General features: G+C 39.4%; 1 pseudogene; it reads right to left on the bottom strand.

The window, feature by feature from the left end:
• Positions 1 to 8,780: 8,780 nt before the first annotated feature.
• LOC114305941 (MDIS1-interacting receptor like kinase 2 pseudogene) lies at positions 8,781 to 9,945 on the bottom strand (annotated as a pseudogene).
• Between the last annotated feature and the right edge of the window lie 13,991 nt (positions 9,946 to 23,936).

Genomic DNA, 23,936 nt, shown 5'->3' on the forward strand with positions numbered 1-23,936 from the left:
GGACGCTCCTTGCTGACGTCATGGCTTACATAAACACGCTGCTGACGTCATGGCTTACATAAGCACGCTCCTTGATTTTAAATAATCAACAAATGTTAATAATTAAAAAGATAAAAGTAAAGCTAGTTTTTTCAAACATGGAGCCACCGTTTTTGTAGACAATTAATACAAAGTTCACAACTTTCAAACAAGCAAATGATTTGCTCCATCTTGTTTTATTATAATCTATAACTCCATCTTTTTCTTCTTGTTTTATTACAATATGATATAATCAATGTAGTGAAAAAAAAAATTAATTGCTCACGTGATGTATTCTATTTATATTATATGCATTCTATATAATATTCCAATCAAATATTTGGATATATAGTAAAATCCCTTTAAGTAATATTTATAATAGATCTGATCATATATACTATTTTTCTGTATATGTTGTAGAGATTTTAAATCAAATACAACCTTTCACTCCATATCAATTTTGTCAAAAGAAGACAACCCATTAATACCAAATTTGTCAAAATAATACAACCAATCAATATCAAATTTGTCAAAAGATGAATAGTAATCAGCCTAATTATTCAAAAAATGAATAGTAAAGTTTTCAAAAATATTTTTTATTTAGATAATTTTTAACAAACGTATCATACAATATATATTTTAAATAGATAATATTTTGTGTCAAATAATATAAAATATGTATATTATTTACAAATTTTCAATTAATATTTTAGACATCATCAAAATTAAACAACATGATTAACATCATCTAGTGGCGGGGTTCTTCATGTACATAGAGGCGATACAGAAATGTTGCAAGGCAAGTTGTGCAACAAACTGTACAAACTGGAAGGAGAAGTTTTGACAAAGATGAGTGTTGTCAAACGCCAGTCGAAGGGTACAAAGAGAGAACATACGCAACCAAAGCGTATGACTAAGCAAAGCTTTCGTTAGGAATGCCGAAAAAGGTGCACGGGAACGCAAGGAGGCAGTTCGAAGGTGCACAGATTTGAGCTAGTGAAGCCAATCTTGAAGGAAGTTCAGAACAAAGAAACCAAGTCGATAGAGACTGTGCCAATGAAGAATAGAGTTTCTTTTGCTCCTGTGTTAGAGACATTTTGCAACCTCTCAAAAGATGCATGGAAGGGAGGGATGCAATCTCGAGTTGCAAAGTGAGCTTTGCACAGCACCCCAGTAAGGGGGTGCGAGCACTATGCATAGAGTTGCATAGTGGTAGCTTGTACAGACCGGTGGAAGTTGTCTTGGCAGAAAGGCTAACTGTCAAACACCAGTATGGACGTACAAGTAAGACAGAATTGAATATCAAGGATTACAGCACAGACAACAGGCGTATGAGATCGTTGGAAAGTTGGCCTGAAGTGCAGAAAGCAAAGGCTGGTTGTTCAGAAATTAGCTCCGAGAAAGGAAAATTGAGGATGTTGATGTGTCAAACTCTGAAGTTTTCTAGTTGCTTCCCTGTTCATCATGCAAGAAGTTGCATGGCAATGCAGGGTATCCCGAGCAGGGGGTGCAGGGCATCCAATCAAGGGGTGCCTGATACTTTGGCAGCAGGTTTTGTTGCGGATCACCTCACATGGACTGAGGGGGTGATTGTTAGAGGTCACCCCAAGTGAAAGGGGTGATCCTTATTTCTTCTTCTAGATAGTCTAACAATGAAGACTGGCTCAAGTCACGGAGCAGGTGATCAGCTCCACCAAAAATGAAGAAAGAATGAGCTTCCTCTTGCCATTTCTGACTTCCACTTGGTGGAAGTCTTGGTGGGTTTGTCCTTCTCTCTTTCTCATCCTTGTGTATAAATAGAGAAGAGAAGTGAAGAGTAGTAAGCAAGTAGTGAATGTGTGAAGAGCAGTGTATACTCTATGTGTTATCAGAGTGTGTGTGTGTGTGTGTGTGTGAGAGAGAGAGAGAGAGAGAGAGAGAGAGAGAGTAAGCTATATGGAGAGAGAGAGTGTGTGAGTTGAGTGTGTAATCTCCTCTTCTTAATTTATAGTGTTATCGCTCCCGTGGACGTAGGCTGGATTGCCGAACCACGTTAAAACTCTTGTGTTAATGCTTGCTTTTGATCCAGGTGTGCCCCCGATCCCCAACAATTACATGTACAGGCTTTTGCTTTTAATTTGATTTTTGTTTTTACCTTTTGTAAGTTTGATTTTACAGATTATTATCATAGTCATTATTGTTAGTAGGTTTTAGTTAAAAGTTTTGATGTTTTGTGGATTTAAGAAACTATTAGCTCGTCTTTGAGAAAACATTATTACCATTGTTATTAGGTTCAGTATTTTTTATATTCACAAACTCTTATCACTAATTTATAACCATTTCTCTGTTTTTTGTTATTCAATTTTGGCCATCAATTTCATGGATATTGCCATAGCAATTGCCAACTATCTATGAGGAAGGTAACATGTAACTAATGCTTCTTCTCTTTCTTCTTTTTCGTTTTTTAATGTATTATGAAGTAACAATTATTGTGGTTGTTTGTATAGGTAGTGGGGCCGTGAGCTTTTTCCCCTATTTCTTCTATTTTCATTTTCATTTTTCTAAAATATAAATATGTTCCTATTCTTAACAAACACCATGTTTCCATGAGTCTTATGGATGTAAATCTAGAAACTTTGAAGTTATTACGGTCTTTACTATATGAGTTTCTATAGTCTAAATGGATTTTAAATTTTGAAATGGGTTTAAAATATGCAAGTGTTCCCAGCCTCCAGAGATTTATAATATAGTTTAAATAAATTTTAATTTTTTTTTCTAATTTTTTTAGTATGTAATGCCATTTATAATATCTATGAAATTCATGTGCTTGTGCTGAATGCTCATTCGAACATGGTCTTCTTCTTTGTAGTTTTGCACTTTAAATGTTTATTTATTTACTTTTTTAAACTACAATGCAATGGCTTTGATTTTCTTGCTTGTGTTTGTATTTAACTTCATATTTCCTACAATAACCAAGGGTTTGAGTTTATAATGTCTTAGTGAAAAAAACACGCTATTTGCACTTTGATCAACTCTCACAGCACATCAAACTGGGGTTGAACTTCATTAAACACACACACATTGGTTATTGCTTTGATGCTTTGTATAAAAAATTTCTGTTTTTTTTTTTTTTTGTTTTTTTTTTCTGACAGTTGTGAGGTCACAAATTAGAATGTCTTGTTCTAGTCGAATTTCAACTTTGGTTATTATTGTGGATTTTTATCTTGTGGTATTTTCTTTTTTATTGGTGTGTTATTAGAGTAATGAGGGACAAAACAATGATGTCTCTAGATTCATTGTCATTTTGCATTAGACCTTATTTTATGATCATGTCTTCGATTCATTGTTTTAGTCAGTCTAAGTAGATTTATATCTTATTCACATCTTGGTGGTGAATAACTTCCTTCTCTTATCTTCTTCTTCTTCTTCTTCTTCTTCTTCTTCTTCTTCTTCTTTCCCTGTATTGTTTAACTTTCTGCCCATAAATAAATGGGTTGCATAAATTGATGTTACGTAAATTTTCTTAATTAACATAGCAAATTTATTTGTGGTTTTAAATACTTATTACATTACTATCACTTGTAGGTTGCAAATTCTTCAATAATGATATCAGGCGAGTTCTTCACATAATTGTAAGTATGGATTTTGTTTAACATAATTGCTTAAGGTTGTTTCAACCTTCTGAATTTTGATTATAAGTTTGTACGTTCTCTGGGTCTTATGTGTTATCTATTTTCATAGTGTTATGCAGAATGCCTTTTAAGGCCCCGTTTGTTTTCAGAGATAGAATTGAGGAGATTCATAGTAAGGGGATTAATAGTGAGGAGATAGTGAGGGGATTGATAGTGAGGGAATTAAGTAAAATTGTGTTTGTTTTGATGATAGTTGTTAGTGTAAAAATTGTTAAATTGTTTTTATATAAAATAATACAAAAAATACAAAAAATTAAACATTAATGTTCAAAAAAAAATGGCCAGCATGTAAAAAATAAATAAATAAATTTCTAGTCCCCTCACTATTTTTCTAATACCACCTCCACCTCCACCTCCACCTCCACCTCCATCCCAATCCCCCTTCCAATCTCCATCTTAATCCTCTTCTCCATCCTAATCCCCCTTCCAACCTCCATCTTAATCCTCTTCTCCATCCTAATCCCTTCCCAACTCTATAAACAAACACAACACTAATTGGGCCCCACCTCCATCCTAATCCCATCCCACCCTCTGCATCCCAAAACAAACGGGGCCTAAAAGTGATCCTTAACACACTTCAAAGAAAAAAAAATATAAATAAATATTAATAATAATAATAATAGAAGAGAAGGAATAAGAGAATACTAGGTCTAAATTTGTAATTTTCTAACACATGAGCTCAGAAAAAATGTCGTTGGGTGGCAAAACCATGAAATAGCCATGGGAAGGCCCAAAAAACTTCATGAACACCTTGAAAGGGACCAATTTAAGTTGTTAAAACTTACGGTTTATGCACGGGATTTTTGGTTTGAAATTTTGGGCAAAATATATATTTTTCCAACACTTAAGCTCAAAAATAGGCCATTATGGGATAAAACTGTGAAATAGCCACAAAAAGTCATAAGAAGGCCTAAAAAACTTCACGAACAACTCAGGAGGGACCAATGTAAGTTGTAAATTTTTACAGATAATGCACAAAATTCCTAGTTTGAAAACTAAGTCGAAATTTGCATTTTTATAACACTTGGGCCCGAAAATAGGCTATTGGGGGCCAAAACCATGGAATAACCATAGGAAGACCCTTTGAAGTTAAAGAGTTCAACTATTTTCTTTCTTTGTTTGGTAAGATATTAACTATTTTCTTTCCTTGTTTTTGTGGCAGATTGGAGTTAAAGAGTTTGGTCATTCGGTGGGCAAGAACTTGTTTTATTTAGACTTTTTATTGATATTATGAGACATGTATTTTGATTGTGTTGTCACGGCTTATAATTTTACTAAATTTGTTGAGTAATTCTATGGATCCCAAATAATCTACCAAATGTTTTACCAAACCTCTCACATGGGTGTAGGACCCATACACATGTGGGTTTGTGTGGGTCCCACACCCATGTGAGAGATTTGGTAAAACATTTGGTAAATTATTTGGAGTTCATAGCATTTTCCAAATTTGTTTGTTTTATTTGTGTTTTTTTGGGTGTGTTGTGATGATTGCTTGAAGTGGAAGCATATACCAGCCAATCTTGTAGATTCCATTGAATAAACAAACTGCAGATGGTATGTTACCATGCTTATTGAACTTCCATATTGCAAATATGCTATTTATATAAAGGCTGTCATATATATTATCTGGGTTTAGGTTTCTTGCCAATTTGCTCTAGTTGACAATTATTTTATAAGTTTCTGTAAAATTCATGAGTAGGAAATCTTTCTCTTGTTTTCATTTTCTTGTGGACAGAAAGCCTCATTAATAGGAATGGTAATGGGCCGGGGCGGGGCCGGGGATGACACTTCCCGTCCTCGATCCTCGAAGATAAAAAAATCCCTGTCCCTGGCCCCGATCCCCGGCGAGGAACCCATCACGTCCCCCGTCCCCGCCCCCTAACGAGGATTGGGTTTCCCCGACCTCGAAAAATCCCCGACAGATCTGCTCAACACACACACACACAAGAACAACCAAAAAAAAAAATTTAATCTATATATGGAGAGATTTGTTCATCAACAACAGATTTCGACAGATTTGTGTATATGGACAGATTTGTTCATCAACAACAATCATCAAAAAATGTAATCTATATATGAACAACAATCATCAACAACTTTAAAAAAATAAATAAATAAATAAATTTGTTCATTAACAATTGATTTGTTCAATATATATACACACACACATATATATATATATATATATAGAGAGAGAGAGAGAGAGCTGTTCAGATTGGTGGCTTGACGGTTCAAGGACCATGATTTGTTAGATTGGTGGCTTGTCGGTTCAGATCGGTGGGTTCATGTCGGTGGCTTCACGGTATAGATCGGTGGCTTCACGGTGGTAGATCTGGATGATGATGATGATGATAAGTGAAAGAAATCTAAGTGAGTGAGGGAGGGGGAGGGAGAAGGAGAGAGAGAGTAAGAGGGAAGAAGATGAGAGATGCAGTGAGTGTGAAAGGAGGGCTGAGTGATTGAGTGAGTGGGTGAGTGAGGGAAAGAGAGAGAGAGAGTAAGGGGGAGGGAGATGAGAGGCGCAATGAGTGTGAGAGGAGGGATGAATGAGTGAGTGAGGGAAAGGGAGAGAGAGAGTAAGAGGGAGGAAGATAAGAGACACAGTGAGTGTGAGGAGAGTTTGGTTTATATATATATATATAGGGGTAAAATGGTAATTTTGCTTCGGGGACTAACGGGAACGGGGCTGGGACACTTATCCCCGTCTCTGGCCCGAAACTGATCGGGGATTGACTTTTAAATACCATCCCTATCCCGTTGGGGATATTTCAGGAAAAAATCGCTCAAATAGGGTTCAAGGGGTCGGGTCCTTATCAGGCCGGGTTCAAATTGCTTTCCCTACTCATTAAGTTAGTTGCATCTGCCCTACCATACCTAGGCCACGATACGCCACCATGCTTTATGGGTTCTGCTAAGAATCTTGTGAACATTTTTAAAATTGCAAAGTTAGTTTGATATTTTATAGCCGAGGTGATTTGAGAAATCTCCTCGATGTACCCAACCTTTGCCCCATTTCAAACTGCCCTAGATTATGCGACTATGTGAAGTATAATTCTTGAGCTAATTAATGATGTCTTAGAAACGTAGTCAAAGTAAATTGAAGCCCAGGAATTGTAGATTTATTTGTTAGATTAGAAAAGTAAAGTCATACATTTAAAAAATGGATACATTTGAATTATCATATGGCATTTATTGTTTATTATGTACTCATTCATATGTGTATGATACTTGCAAATATACAAGCAATTGCATACTTCTATTTTTTATTTTATTTTATTTTTTTTGGTTCATCTGCAAGTTGATGGCTCTGATTTGTTAAACTGTATTAACATTCTATTTATCTCTTCTGGTCCCACCAAGTCAATATACCAGTTATCAAGAATTTTCTATTTTTCCTTATCTATCCAGTTAATGTATTTATTTGTGATGATGTTACCCTTACATTTAATTTCAAGTCTAGTTTGATTAATTCAAACTCTAATCAATCTTATGAATCTTTTAGATTATTTTTTCTTCCAATTTCTGTTTTCTTTAATTTTGAACAAATGAGTAAGTTTATTCCTATTCTTCTGGCGGACTCTGAGCTAATTTTGTGTTCTCATTATTCAGGTTAGAAATTGCTTAAAGAGATGCAAAATATAGTCAAAGAAGATAGAACATTCAAGAACTTTGAGTTCTCCTTAAGTTTTTCATTTTTCTAATGAGATTTTTATTGTGTAATCACAATAAAAATCTTTATATTTCTTAACTTTCTTTGTATATATTTTTTCAATATTGGACTTTCATTTATGAAATACATAAAGTTATTAGCTATTCATATGTGGTCAATATTGTGATTCAAAGGAATTTTTTGTACAAATAATATTGATTATATTTTAGATGCTAGTTCTGTTCAGATTTTAATCACGGCTGATATATTGTGATTGATAATCACATTTTGTGGTCGAATCTTTTCTTTAATACACGCACTAATTGTGATGAAAAATGCATATAATTATGATCTTATCTCATTATTAATCATGGATTATTTAAATTCAATCTCAAGTTTTATTAGTTATTGTTCACACTTAAAATTTGTGATTTAAATGTTTATTATCACGGTCAAAAAACGTGACGGAATTATCTTTTAATGATGGTCAAAAAGTGATCGAAAATGATCCTTAACAATCACTCTCAAAATCACAGTTTGACAGTAAAAATTCGTGATTAAATAAAATACATTACACTTAAAATTCGTGATCTATTTGTGTTTTTATGGTAGTATTGACTCTCATTGTGAAAGCAAGCTCTGCCAAAGAAAGAAATATAGAAAAGAAAACAAAGAAGGGAGAGAGAACAAAAGGAAAAAGGACCAAACGAGAAACCTGGTTATGCTCTGCTTTCAAGTGTATGTTAATTTGAATTATCATGACACATATATGCAATTGCAGATGTACATTATAATAACTGCTACTTCATTGGTTTGTTGCAGTTCAAATGGGTTGGTTATGCCTTCTTATTTTCGTTTTTACTTTGGAATATTTAGTCAGGTTATAATTTCTAGTTATGTAACAGAACTAGGTTACATAAGTAGAAAAAAAAAATTGATTATTCTGAAATGGTGAGTGTGTGTTTTTAGATGCTGCTTATAGATTATTAACAGCTTAGAAAAAACTGCAAAAATACTCTAATTCACATGGCTCATAAGGAGATCTGTTCAATTGAATTGTTGAGTCACTTCTGAATCATTTGATCACTTTGACTCACTTAAGCATACAAAACATTTATAGGAAAGGAAAACAAAGAGGGGTTAGCACATGGTCCAGGCTAGGTTTATGAAAAGCCAAGAATTTAATAAGGCTACAAATTACAACATTGCAGCCAAACATATCATAAGGATAAAAAGCCGCGTAACCAAGTAGCCTTCTCTTCATCTTATTCACACCTATCCTTTGGATCAAGTTTTTATTTACCAACAGTATTTCAATGTGTTTCCAACTTTGAACATAGAAAATGGCATAGAAATAGATAACAAAGAGAACGAAAATCAAAATTTCAAAGTAAAAATAGAAACACAAAAAACACAAAACAACAAAGGGAAGAGGAGAATGCTCAAGAGGTTGAACATTTGACATCAAAGAGTTGCCCTAACGAAATCAAGTGAAATGAATTATGTAGAGGTGGTCTCCATTTTGATAGAGCCACAGAAATTTGTCGCATTGTTGGTTGGCACGGTGGACTGGTGTGTAAACATGCCAATGCTAGCTTTGCAACAAGGGCCACTTCTTCTTCCACATGATTCCCAGGAGATGGGAGGCACGTATCCAATATGTCTTTCAACAATACACCATAAACAGTGGGTCGTGATAAGGAAAGAGATGAGATGAGATCGCCCGGATGCTTCCCCATTTAAACTTCCAATGTTAAAACTCCAAAACTATAAGCATCTAACTTCTCATTCACTTTCATTGTGTAAGCAAGTTCTGACATAAAAACAGACCACAGAAAACAGAGGGATAATGGGGGGGAAAAAAGGAAGAAGAAAAGACAGTTTGTTCATGGAAAATTAAGAAGAAGAAGAATAGTAAAAAAAGGCTTTGCATGCCAATTTAGAGAAAAACTATGCCATAAAAGTTGGTAAATAAAAAAAAAAATAAAATTGCTTGTTGATTTGAGGAAAAGTCATGCCATACCTGGAGCTGCATATCCAAGGTTCCTACAAACAAAGTCCAATTAGATGATTGAGGCTTTATAAGTCTAGCAGTGCCAAAATCAAAGATGTGAGCCACGTATCTTGAATCTAGTGGAACATTCTTGCTTGATATATCGCGATGGATGACCGGAGGCGAACAATCATGGTGCATGTATGACAAAGCATCTGCCAAACCTTTAACAACTTTTAACCTCTTCCTCCACTCAAAATCTAATGCTTCTTTCTCATTGCTCAATATCTTTCCTAAGCTCCCTCCTTCCATGAACTCATAAACTAGAAATAAGTGTCGTCGATGCGAACAAAACCCATAAAGCTTTATGGCATTACAATGTTGTATCTCTGCCAATGCACGAATCTCACTTGTAAAACTCCTTAGGTTATCAAACTCACCAACTTGTGAAGAGTGAAGTTTCTTCACAGCAACAACCTGACCACTTGGCAACTTGGCTTTATAAACAGTGCCATATCCTCCCACACCGATGCAATGTCTGGCATTAAAGTCTTTTGTTGCTTCAATGATGTTTTCGTACACCATTTTTCCATCATAGCTCCATATTAAAAACAAATTTTTCAATATTTTCTATTTTAGCCTCATTTTCTTTGTTTCCCACTATTTTTGGAAAAACTAGAAAACTCCCAACAACCACAAGTAATAAAATGCCTAAAACAGGAACTAAGACCATAAGCAAAACTTTGTTTTGTTTTTTTCTCTTTAGACCCATTGCTTATTTTTTGTGAGCATAGCATCAAACTAGTCTTATTTCCACACAAACCATCATTACCTACATATGCCTCAAATGGAGCATCTTGAAAGGTTTTGGTGTTGGGCAAAGGACCCTTCAAGTGATTATAAGATATATCAACAGATGTCAAACTTGATCACCTATTAAAAGAAGATGGAATGGAACTAGACAGCTTATTGTGAGATAGATTTAATGTCTCTAGGCTTTGCAATTCCCTAATCTGTTATGGAATCTCACTTTTAAACAAATTGTTTCCAAGGTCAAGACTTTGAACAAACTGTAATGAGCCTATTTCAGAAAGAATATCCTCCCTGAGTAGATTTTTGCTCAAATTCAAGTTCCATAGTTTCACAAGCTCCCCTAGTTGGACTAGAATTGATCCACTTAGATTGTTTGCCGCCAAGTTTGGATCTTCCAAATTAGATAGCCTGCCAAATTCTACAAGAATGTTGCCTGAAAGTTTGTTATCACTTAGAGAAATATTGAACAATAAGGCCAACTTTCCTAAACTCTTTGGGATCTCTCCATCTAGATGATTTGAAGAGAGGTCAAGTAGTTTCAACTGACTTGCATCTCCAAACTCAAGTGCTATATTTCCAGAGATTTTATTGTTGGAGAACTTTATACTAGTCAAATTATGGCACTACTCCAATTTTTTTGAGAGTTCACCATAGAAGTTGGCACTGCTCCAATTTTTTAGAAAGTTCACCATAGAAGTTATTATAACTGAGATCGATATATACCAAGTTTGGGAGTACCCCAAAAATTTTAGATATATTTCCAGGGATTGGTTATGATCAAGCCTAACTCGATGTAACTAACTGCAATTTCCCAAGAATTTTGGGATATCACCTATTAAGTAGTTGTTTGATACAACTATTCTGGTAAGTGATCCTTCAACGCAGAAACTCGGTAGTATATGACCTGTGAGCATGTTATTGCTTATATCAAAGATTTGTAAATGCGTAAGATTGTCCATTTCTGAGGGAACAGAGCCTGTCAGTTTGTTCTCAAGCAAAGAGAAGAAAGTTAGGGAGTTTAGTTTTCCTAACTCAAGAGGGATTGAACCTGTGAGATTGTTTGCTAACAAATCAAGTTCAATTAGAGCCTTAGCATTCCAACATCTTGGGGGATGGATCCAGAAATTTGGTTTTCATAAAGGTATAGAATGGTCAAGTTGGTCAAGTTCCCTATAGAATAAGGGATTGAACCTATGAGATTGTTTGTTTGCAAACTAAGGTGTAGACCACCCGAACTCCGCTCCGCGCGCAAGGGCGCAAATTGTAGTTCTAGTTACTACAGTTTGGACTCCTGTCACGATTCTGAATCTAATCTCACAAAGTGCAATGTAAGACTGATAAATCACCAAAGAGTCTAAATCCGGCAGATTGTTTTGAAAAATCGATTTTAATCAAGAAGTGCCAAACATGGACTGCTTTGCCAGATTTCAGAGTTGCCGCCTAAATATTTTATTTTGGAAAATTTAGGAAACCCTGACTCGTGCCTAAGGCTACGTGTCCGTCATCACCAAAGTTGCCTCAGCTCGGGAACTTTGGTACGAAGGGGGAAGGTCTTGAAATGACCACCCCCGCTCGCCTGATCAAAGATCGGCCTCTACTAACATGATATGTTGTTTTGAAAACACAAGTATTCTTATTCTGGTTATTAATCTAGTATTACTATGTGATGTGCACAGCATACAAGTATAGACTCAATCGCAAGAATTGGAACAAAACATCTCATGCTTGTTTTTCGAAAATGGTTTGACAGGTGCTACCCTCAAGTAGGCTAAGACGCAAATTTTCCACCCTTAAGTGGGCTTAGTAAACATGATTTTGCCACTTCAAGTGGGCTTAAAACTCACAATCATCGAGTTGTGCCAATTCAGGCAATCAAGCCTTCACTCACAGGCATTCATGCTGCTATAGCAGTTAAGCAAATAGCCTCATGGCAAGCATGCTATCATGGAAGTCACTTACACACATGCAAGGATGCTAAAGCATAAACACTCACAGTGTACTCCGAGCCAAAACAGAAGCTAGTTAGTAATCATGCATGATCCTAGCTATGTCAACAATGCCTAATGCAACACATGCAAAATGCAACTAAATAGGCTCGGCTATCTAAGATGGCATATGAATGCAACTTGATAACATGCTTTGAAACACGTATTCAAGTAAGTATTGAAATACAATGCAGTTTGAATGATGCGTCAAGCCTGGTGCATGCAATATGAATGAATGATGCACATATGCAAAGCATAAGGTATGCTAATTGAAATATGCCCTAAACTAACCATCAAAAGCTGGTAAATAAAAGGGAAAAAGGCGCGGGGTTGCAAGACATTCACATACGCACGCACACTTATTACAACATTTTCCCTTTCGACGGAGGGTCCAAATAAATCAACTAACGAGCTACACTAAGCAAATTAATTACAAATTGAATTGAAACTAGCTATACTAAGCTAATTAGAATATTACAATGATGAAATAAATTAGCTAAATACATTAACTAATTAATTACAAAATCAGCAAATTAACTAGCTAAACAAAGCAGTTAAAATGGCCTCGAGGGGAAGGAGATATGCATGTTCGATTTCCTCACTCAGAAATCCACCGCCTTGCCTCTAAATGCCTCTGTATTTCTGAAAATCATGCCAACTTCCAGAATGTTTCTGACCCACCTTAGGAACATGCTAAGGGATGGTCGGCCAAGAGGGATAGCCATCGGCCAAAGTTGATGGCCATCGGCCACTTCTGATAGCCGATCAGCAGTCTTGGTGGCCGGTCGGCAGATTTGATGGCCGGTCGGCCACTACTTCCTACAATTTCTCCTTTTGCTGCAACAGAGCACAAACAGAGGCATGGCAGTGTATTTGCAAGGAATGCGTGCACAATCACCTTCCCTATCATTTCTCAAGCTCAAGGGAGTGTGGTACTCGACTCCCAAGCCACCAACCGAGCATCGCAATGCACGATGGCCAAGAAGCCAAGTTTGCACAATTCAATGTCAATGAACGCACAAATAACACATAAGGGCCTCCACCTCTATCATGCTTGATCAAGAGGGTCGGCGACTGAGAAATGAGGCGCGTTTCATCACTTCAAGTATGAAACACCCCTCGTTTCTCGTGTTTGGATTAACATCCAATCCAAACACAATGCAATGCAACAACATGAAAACAACATGAGCATCTATCAATGTTAATGTGGCATGCACAAGGTTCCATCATGTGAACAATGCATGCATGGTAAGTTTAGAAGCTTAAGGCATCAAAGCTAGTAAAGAGTATCTCACAAGAGGCATACCAAGTTTAAATGGCTAAACCAACCATGCACAGAGCTCGTGCATGCCAAAACAGAGGCCAAAAACATGCTGAAAAGGGAGTCCAAAAAGCTTATACAAGCATGCACACATTGGCTCACAAACAAGGCATAATGCATAACCCTCAAGAGCAATGAAAGAGTGATGCATGGGAGAGTATAGCAAAAACAAAAGCTCTGAAATTACATTTCAAAAGATGCCATATCATGCACATATCACAAATAAGGCAAGCTAGGAGGCTCAAAGCTCAAGATTAGCAAGGCCAATTACACTATAGCCATATCAAGCAAGCCCCAAAGGGCCAAGATGACTCGAAAAAGTCCCGAGGTAGGTCAAAAAAAGGTCAAAGACATGCTTGCACATAGCCAACATACACTAGAATGAAAGGCATGAAGCATGGAGCATGCAAGGCCAATGAGCATGATTACACTACAAGTGTAAGAAGCAAATGAGGGATGCTCTAACCAACCAAAAATAGAGTCGTATCATGAAAAAATAAGACCAAAAACACACTGAGATGGTAGCCCAAAAGCTTAGGCATGCATGCATACAAGTTAGGCCATGATCGAGGCATAAAGCATGACTCTCCAAAAGCATTGAAATAGTGAAGCATTAGAGAGTATGACCACACTACACACACTGAAATCATGGTAGAAATGAGGCCAAAGCATGCAAACAACTCAAGTAAAGCATGCTAGAGACTTGGAAACTCAAAGCTAGTGAGCAAGATTGCACTATCGCTATACAAAGCAAGGCATGCATGACCAAAACCACTTAAAACAGAGCTTAAGCATGGAAAAACATGAGTAAAAACTTGCTGGAGTGGAGCCAAAAACATGCTAAAAATGATGGTCCAAAACATGATGCATGTTAAGGCTATAGGGAGGATTACACTACAAGTGCAAGGAGCATGCAAGAGGTAATCAAACCAAGCCAAAACAGAGTTAAGGCATGCTAAAATAATACCAAAAACATGCTGAGATGGGACCAAAATAGGCTAGCATGAAGGATCAAAGCATTGAGTACACAAGGCTAAATGGCAAGATTACACTACAAGTGTAGAAAGCATGTATGGGGTGACTCAACCAAGCCAAAAGAAAGTTATGCCATGCCGAAATAGGGCCAAAAATAGACTGAGAACAAGCCAACACATGCTAGAAACACATGCTCAATAATGAGGCCAACAAGGCAAGCAAACAAGACAAGAGGAGAGGGGACCACCCCCTCTGATTTTGGACCTCAAAACTACATTTATACCACTAAAAATCCACTAGATTTCAGTGGCTAAAAGACCAAGAGAAGGTGGTCTTAAAGACCTAAAGAGATGGCACAAAACAAAGCCAAACAAGGCACATAAGGGGGTAGACCACCCCCAACACCAAAGAGGCCTCAAACAAACACTTTAAGCGCTTGAAAATGAAGCTTTTTTTAGTTGAAAGTTAGGCCTAAAACATCATGCAAATAGGGCCAAATAAGCAATGAAAATAAAGCCTAAAAGGGGGTATAGACTCACCCTTGAAGAACAACTTCAAAGCAGCAACTTCAGAGGCAAAAATCAAGCTTTTGAACTTCAAACAAACCTCCAAGAACCTCAGCTCAAGAGTGAAGGTGTTTCACTAGGTGTTTAGTGCAAAAGTATGAGCAAAACTCACTTTTAGGCACAAAACAACACAAATATAGAGAGATAGGGAGAAATATAGGGATAGAATGATATATTTAGCCCTAATCAAAATTTCAGAACCTGAGACAAGAGGGAGGAGGCTCCCTTATATAGAATTCCAAGTCTCAAGCTTGTTGGACAAGCTAGAGGCTTGGTGCAATCCTACTGTACACGTGTATGGAGGATGCATTCGATGCTCACCAGCTGGCACAGCTGGCAATAAAAATATATACAAAAGCAAGAAAAAGGGGCTCGGCCAACAAACATGGCCGACCGGCCATTAAAGGTGCCGACCGGCCATCAGTGATGCTGGCCGACTGCCACTGATGGCCGATGGAAAAAGGGCATGGCCGATGGGCATGGGGCCTGGCTGATGGGTTGTAGGGCTAGCCAACAGGCCACCCTCTTCCCACAGAAACAAAGCCGCAAGCTCTTGGTCCAGAACCAAGCACAAAACAGACAAGTTGAGAGGCTCCAAGGTAAGGCGCACAGGCGAGACCTTCAAGAACTCAAAACGAACACGAGCATGGATGATCATCAAGTGTTCAAATGATGACGTCCAAGTCTTGAGGACGGTAAAAAATGGGTTGTCTATAGTTACCCCTCTTTGACAGAACTCGAAAGTCATGAGATGACGAGAGTGAATGTCAAAGCCCAGAGACGACCCATTTTTGACAAGGCCGAAGACTTAGACAAACATACAAAATAACAATACAGAGATGCGCTCACGGGCTGGGGCAAAATGAAAATGACATGCACAATGCAGAACATAACTTATGATTATGCAAAGAGGACTGTAATGAAGCATTTACGCAAAATAAATACAACATTTTAAACGAATATTATGCAAAAAAATGCTACAGTAAACTCGTACATAAGCAAGTAAACCAAACACGCCACACACGGGAATTACAGGCCGAACTACATTTCGTGCAAAAAAGATGTATGAAAATTATGCAATCTTCGTTGCGCTCACGCAGAAAAGTCTGAAAGCGACTGTCGGGAACACCCAAAGTCTCAAACGAAACACCTCCTAGCGTATCAAACGCGAAAGGAGAGGGACTACACAAGAAAGTGCAGTCACCCAAACGTGTGTCAAATGCGAGAGGAGAAAGGTACGTCCAAACGCATGCGCGATAGATAGCAGTCAAACTGAACCGAAACTTCTCTTGAATGAACTGTACATACAATACATTTGGTTTCACCAACTTCAAATGAACCGTACATACAATATCATGCCTGTACAAAAGAGAGATTTTGACAAGTACAATATAATAGGAACACATGATAAACGCTATATCAAGATACAATTTCAATACAAGATAAACGCGCGCACATATGATACCAATGAAAAGGTTCATAACAATGCATGGAATATGTGCATAACAATGCAAGTGAAACGGTGCATAACAATGCAGGTGGAACGGTGCAAAACAATGCAAGTACAATAGTGCATAACAATGCAAGTACAATAGTGCATAACAATGCAACTGGAATGTGCAAAACAATACAGGTGGAGTGTGCATAACAATGCAAAGAGAACGGTGCATAACAATGCAAGTGGAGAGAGTGCATAACAATGCAAAGAGAACGATGCATAACAATGCAAGTGGAGAGAGTGCATAACAATGCAAAGAGAACAGTGCATAACAATGCAAAGAGAACGGTGCATAACAATGCAAGCAGAGTAGAACGGGTGCATAACAATGCAAGTAGAACAGTGCATAACAATGCACCTGGTATGTGCAAAACAATGCGGGTAGAATGTGCAAAACAATGCGAGTGGAGAGGGTGCCTAACAACGCAAAGAGAACGGTGCATAACAATGCACGTAGAACGGTGCATAACAATGCAACTGAACGTGCATAACAATGCAAGTAGAACGTGCATAACAATGCAGGTGGAACGGTGCATAACAATGCAAGTGAAGAGTGCATAACAATGCAACTGAAATGTGCATAACAATGCGAGTGGAATGTGCATAACAATGTAAGTGAAGTGTGTATAACAATGCAACTAGAGTGTGCATAACAATGCAACTGAAATGTGCATAACAATGCAAGTGAAGTGTGCATAATAATGCAACTGAAATGTGCATAACAATGCAAGTGAAGAGAAATGTATGCTCCATGCAACATTAAGATGCGCATTTCATGCCAAGGTGAGAAGTGCACATTCTATGTAAGCAAGGTTAAAACGTGTTCCATGCAATGTACATGCTCTATGCAATGTAAATACGAATACCTATTTGACACAATGCGCATATGTTATGCAAAGGCAATGATGCATGTCCGATACAAAAAGTGAAAGAGGCATATAACAAATGCAAACTTCGTGAACGTGATAAGAACACTGTAAAGCCACGTATTCAAAGATAATTTTTGAATCTAGCAATATGCAAAAGGATACGAAAAAGGATACATTTTGAGCATATTGAGTGCCGCACACGGAAAACACGGTTCGAGGTCACCACGAAGGCTGCTCAAGCTTCAAAAGGTACACTTTCTTGCACTTTCTTGAGAGATGAGGGTACAAATCAACAAAACAACCCCAAACAAGGGCATTGCAGGTCAATCGGCCACAAGAGGGAGCCATCGGCTACCCGTTGGCCACAAGAAAACTCCATTGGCCAACAATGTGGCCGGCCAGCCAAACATGGCAGATTCGGGACAGTTTTGACATTTTGCCACAGGTCTTTAAGTATAGGGTTCCAAACCCTATTCTTTCACTTTCGTAAGCTCGAAATTTTTTCCCCTTGTGCTCTAGGTCAATTTCCTTCTTCGATCCGCGCTTTATACACACTTTCAAGTGTCCCACAAACATTCGATTCGCGAAACCCTTGAGATTTCAAACACTTTGAACCGATTGAAAAGTGTTTTTGGTGCCTCATTCTTGATTTCCATCACTTGGGGTTTGTTTCCCCCGAGTTACCCTTGATCTTCGCGCCCTCTTCCGAGCTTTGACCTTTTTTTCCATTTTTCACCCCTCGGAGTTGACTTTTGGTTGACTTTTGGCATTATCGCCCATTTTCCACATCTTCGACCATTTTCTCATTCTTCTTGAGATGGCGGATAACATTCCACATGATGGGGCTCCTCCGGGGATGGAGATAGATCCCGAGTTCGAGCCTTTGCCGCTCGGCATTCGACCTTTCGACCCGACGATGTACGATCCTGACATACACGTGTTGCCTCCGGACGGTAATCGCCAGTTCAGGAGCTTTGCACGAGGTGCTCCGGAGGACCTCTTGCTACGCGAGCCAGAGTCACACTTATCCTATGGCGCCGCTGAGGTATACTCTTCCTCTTTACTTTCTGCAATGTAGGTCATATGTCTTGGATAACCAATATTACTCTTCATCTGATTAGTCCAAACACACTTGTACATCACATGCCTAGTTCATTCTGAGCACATTCATACGTAATACTTCTATCAACTCAGACACATGTACACACTGTATTTCTACCAATTTTGAACACATGTGTAGACACCCCATTTTTTACTGTCCTCAAGACTTGGACGTCACTGTTTGAACACTCGGTGATCATCCTTGTTTGTGTTCGTCTTGGGTTTCTAGAGGCCTCGGCTACGCGCCTTGCCTCAGGATCTCTCGACTCGACTGTTTTGTGTTCGGTTTTGCACCAAACACTTATGTTTTTGCTTTGGAGGGCAGGGAATGGCTTTTGGGCCATCCCCACACTCCACCGGCTATGGCTTGAGGCCACCGGCTGTGTTTTGTTGCCATCGGCCAAATGTGATGGCCGGCCGGCCAGTTTGACTGCCGGTCGGCCACTTTGATGGCCGGTCAGCCAAGTGTGGTTTTCAATAGATATCTCTGTAAGACAGCTGGCAGCTGTCATTCTAGGCCATACCCCAGCCCATACCTGGACGTGGGTGTTCTGAGGAGCTGCAGATTGATATATATCTATATCAATCAAGCTCTCTCTCAAAACAAAACAAAAAAAGGAAAAAAAGAAGAACAAAAAGGAGAGAAGGAGTTAGACAACTTAGACAACTTTTTTAGAGCTTGAGCTTTAGGGTTAGGGTTTACATATATCCTCTATCTCTATCTCTCTCTCTCTCTCTTGGTTTTTAGTGTGTGTTTTCGTCTTACTTTTGTGCACAAACACCCACCATCACACCTCTTCGTAGTGGCTGAGGTACCAGAGGTCTTTCCTTGAAGCTTTTGGACTGGTTTGGAATCAAAAGAGCTACAGGAACATTGTTATTGAAGAAGGTCTACAAGGGTAAGGCTTTTGTCCCTTTTTATCCCATTTTTGCAAAGCTTTTTAGCCTATCTTGCATCTGTTTTTGAGCTTAGCATATAACATATAAAAGTCTTGTTTTTGTCAGCTCTAAATAGTTTGTTAAGAGTGTTTTAAGCTTTCGGGTTGTTTGACCCCTCTTAAGGCTTGTTTGGCCTTTGTTTTTTGCCATTTTGGTTGAGCTCCGGGACCATTATGTTTGGGCCTCCTCACCACTGAAATCTTGAGGGATTTCAGAGGTGAGGATGGTGCCTTGAGGTCCTAAGAAGGAGAGGGCCACCCCCTCTCCTTGTTGTCCTTGAAAAGGGCTATTGTTGCCTCTTGAGGGAGCATCTAGTTTAAGTGTGTGTTGACCATGCCTTGACTAATATTTATGCTTATTATGTCATGATATAGCTCTGTTTTTAGTTGGTTTTGGTACACCATGCTTGCTTAGCATACATGCCTTGTAATGCCATGATTTGCCTCAATACATGCATAGCATTTAGACTACCATGCTCATGTGTTTTGGCTAAGCTTTGTGAAGCTTACATGCATATTTTGATGTGCTAAGGGACTGTTTTAGGTCATTTGAGTCATTCATGTCTTGCTTTGTATAGCTACCATGCAATCCCTCTTGAATGCCTTAAGCTTTGGCCTCTCTAGCATGCCATCCTTACTTTGTTTCAGTGGTTTGGAATCACTTGGTATGTTATTTCAGACCTCATGATGTGCTTATATGCTTGCATTTTCCATCCCCTTTCATGCTTTGAAGAGTTGATGGCTTATGCTCCATGTTTAGGCCCTTGTTGATGCATATTTGTGTGTGTGTTTTCATGCCTTTGTTGCATCATTTTGGCCACTAATTTTAGCATGTTTGAGGGCTACCTAAATTAGTTTAAGTCCTCCCCTTTGCATTTTGTGACATGCTCACCTTGTGTGTTGTTGCATACTAGTGTGTTGTTGCATGATTGAATGAAGTCACATGTTTGCTTGCATGCTTGAACATCCATATTGTGCCTTGCATACTTGTAAGTTGCATTGCTTCATGCCTTACATGCTTTTTTACTTAGGTTGTGTGCCTAACCTACATTACACATTGCATCCCATATTGCACACTTAGGCTCACATGCTTAGGATTGCATTGCATTGGCATGCATGCTTCGCCTCTTGAATTGCTTGTGATAGAGGTTGAGCTCCATTTGTTTGTTTTTGTGCATTGCATTTCATTTGAAATCGAAATGCACATTTGATTCTTTGGGCCATCATGCATGGAAATACGCGATTGGTGGTTCGAGAATCGAGGCCCATCCTCCTTTGAGTCATAAACATGATAAGGAGTGTGGTTGGTGCATACATTGCTTGAAATACATTGCCATGCCAAGTTCTGTCCTCTGCTGCTGTCAAACCAGATTCTGCAGAAAGCTTTGGCCGGTCGGCATCATAGAGTGCTGATCGACCATCAATGGATGGCCGATAGCTCAACCAGTGACCGGTGACCATTCTCCATGGCCGGTGACCAACCCCCTAAGCCGGAGGTGTCCCACAGCACTCAAAGAACCAATCCTGGGACTTGTGCAGTCTTTAGAGGAGCAGAACAGTCAAAGCAGAGGCAGCTTGTGCATGGCAATGACTTTCGAGCGGAATCGAGTACGCATCGCATCGGACCCTCTTCTCGAGGCTATTTACTGCTTAAATCAGATTAATTAATTAGGTGGTCTGTAATATTTAATTAGCTTGTTAGTTAGTTGAATTGTATTATTCTTTCGGTCCCTCCGAGTGAGGGCTAATTTGTAATAAGTGTGGGTGCGTGTGTGCATGTCTTCCAACCCCCCCTCCCCCCACTTCTTTCTCCATTTTACTTACCTGCTTTTGATGGTTAGTATTAGGACATGTTTACTTTAGCATACCTTATGCTATGCATGCATGCATCATTCATTAGTCTTGCATGCACCGGGCTCGGCGCATCATACTAACTGCATAAGTATTTCAAATCTAACTTGAATATATGCTGCTTGTGCATTTTCACGTATCATTTATAGACTAGCCGAGCCTACTCTAGTGACATTTCGTATGCATTGCATTAGGCATTTAAACATGGACTTGGATCATGCATGATTAACTAACATGTTCTTATTTTGGCACAGAGTACTAGGTAAGCTTTTATGCTTTAGCATCTTGCATGAGTGTGAGTGTTTGCCATGACAGCATGCTTACCATGTGGCTAGATGCTTATGTGATATAAACTGCCTGAATACCTGTGGGTGAAGGCTGGACTGTTTGAGTTGGAACAACTCATTGAAATCCGTGTTTTAGCCTACTTGCGAGTAGCAAATTTCAAATTATTTTCCAAACAAACGGATATGTAATGTTTTGGTTCCAATTTAGGCGATTTGGTCTATACATGTTTGCTGTGCGCATAACATAGTAATTCTAGGCTAATAGCCGGAATAAGAACACATAACGTTTTCAAAAACAGATATCACGGTTAGTAGAGGCCGATCTTCGGATCGGGCGAGAGGGGGTGCTCATAGCTGACCTTCCCCAATCGTACCCAAGCTCCCGAGCCGAGGCAACTTTGGTGATGACGAACACGTGGCCTTTGGCACCGAGTCAGGGTTTCCTAAATTCCCCCATAAAAAATATTTAGGTGGCGACTCTGTATCTGGCAAAGCAGTCCATGTTTGGCACTTCTTTTCTAAAAATCTGTTTTCTCAAAACGATTTTCCAGATTTGGACTCTTTGGTTCAGATTAAGAAACGTGACACAAATCGAGTCCGAACTGTAGCATGGGGCCCACAGGCGCGTCTACAGTTTTTGGCGACTCTGCTGGGGATTTAGAGAGCTTGACTCGAACTCGTGATATCCTATTTTTATTTCATTTATGTGTCTCTTTGCATTGCATGTGCATTGGTGCGCCTAGGACACCGTGTTTGCCATCTGCCATTCCTGAACGGTTTGCCGGAGGCTTGACTTTGTCAAAGCATGCCATAAGGCTGACCGATTGTGGGCTCTGACAGTATGGGAACACAAACCCCGGTTTCACCGGGGCACCCTTTTCGACCATTCGACCTAGTGCATATCAAAAACCATAGTGACTATTCCAAACTAGGACAGGTTGCTTACCTGATGTTAGGTTGTTTGAAAACCGTTGCGTGCGTAGTGAAACCCTAGCTCCTGACAAAATAGGACAGGGAAACCCTACCCCTTCATAGGGGTGTTTTGGCTCTCTTTACTTGCTATATGCTTTTAGAGTGCATCTCTACAGGGAACGTACATATCAGTTTGCAAGTTTGAGTATCAGGCCTGAGGGCATCATTATCAGTGTTTTGGGGAATCAGTTATATCTGCAGGTATCAGACTCAGTTTTGGGGCAGTGATTTTGTGGAACAGCGATCAGTAATAGAGTACAGTTATTCAACTATACTTGTGTCTGTTTTGATTGGGCCGAAATGCTGCGTATTTTCTCTTTCTAGGGGGTTCAGGAGATTTAGTACAGAATAGCCAGTGTTCTCCTTCGCTGAGGCAAGGCAGATATTTGATCCATCAGTCACCGTTCAAGATCAGCAGACTTATGACGACCTAAAGCTCAGAGGAAAATGTGGTTATGGCAGCCGCGTTAGACCAAGGGATCATCTCGCAAGATGAGACCAATGTTGATGTATCGCATCCGCCTAGGTCGCCTGCTGTACACCCGATCTGGACTCCCCAGTTATATCAGACTCGTGAACCCACCACATTTGAATTAATGGGAATGATCGGCGACCTCCAAAGATCCATGGCCGATCTGGCTTATGGAATGTCGGCTTCGCCACCAGCTGCACCGTATGCCGGGAATTTCATACCACAGGAGCCCCCGCTACTGGGGCGGATTGTGATCGAGCTCAGCCAACCAGAGGTTGCCTCCAGCTACAGCAATGACGTGTCAGCAACAACCGGACATCGCTCTGATGTAGTAACCCAAACCCCGGATCAGGCTGAGACCAGAGGTAAGAACAAAGTGGGAACAGATACTGATCCCGTCGAATAACTGCTGTGGGCAGCCGAGGCTTTGAAAGCCGGGGGGATGAATAAGCAACAAGTATTCGCAGTTATGACTAAAGCTGTGGATGATGCTTTCCCCACCCCAACTAAAGGCAGTTCAAGCCGAGTGAAAAATCGGGATGGGCCCCGTCATGCCAGAATAGTTCCTTCCACTCCCAACCCTGTACCTGGGAAAGATCAGAAAGCCAAGGCAGTGCCTGCCGACCCTTTCGCTAGTGCGTCTAGCAAGAACCCTCAGACTTCAAAGTACCTGCCTCGAGGGCGCAGAGTCTTTCATGCCCTCTACATGCCTTTGTCTAGGGCATTTCAGATATTGGCTAAAAAGGGGCGTCTTAAACCCCTCGAGCCTCGGCCCCTCCCGAAGAATCTCCCTCTCTCGCATGATGCTACCTTGTACTGCGCGTACCACTAATAGTCCAATCACAGTACCGATGGTTGTTTCCGCCTTCGTCATGAAGTGCAAGATCTGATCGACAATGAGGTCATCCTCCCACCTACCTCAGCAAAGTCTGTTACCACTGAGTTATTGGACTTCGA

This window comes from Camellia sinensis, chromosome 3 (assembly GCF_055761805.1).
Source record: "Camellia sinensis isolate YWXY chromosome 3, ASM5576180v1, whole genome shotgun sequence".
Lineage (NCBI taxonomy): Eukaryota > Viridiplantae > Streptophyta > Magnoliopsida > Ericales > Theaceae > Camellia > Camellia sinensis.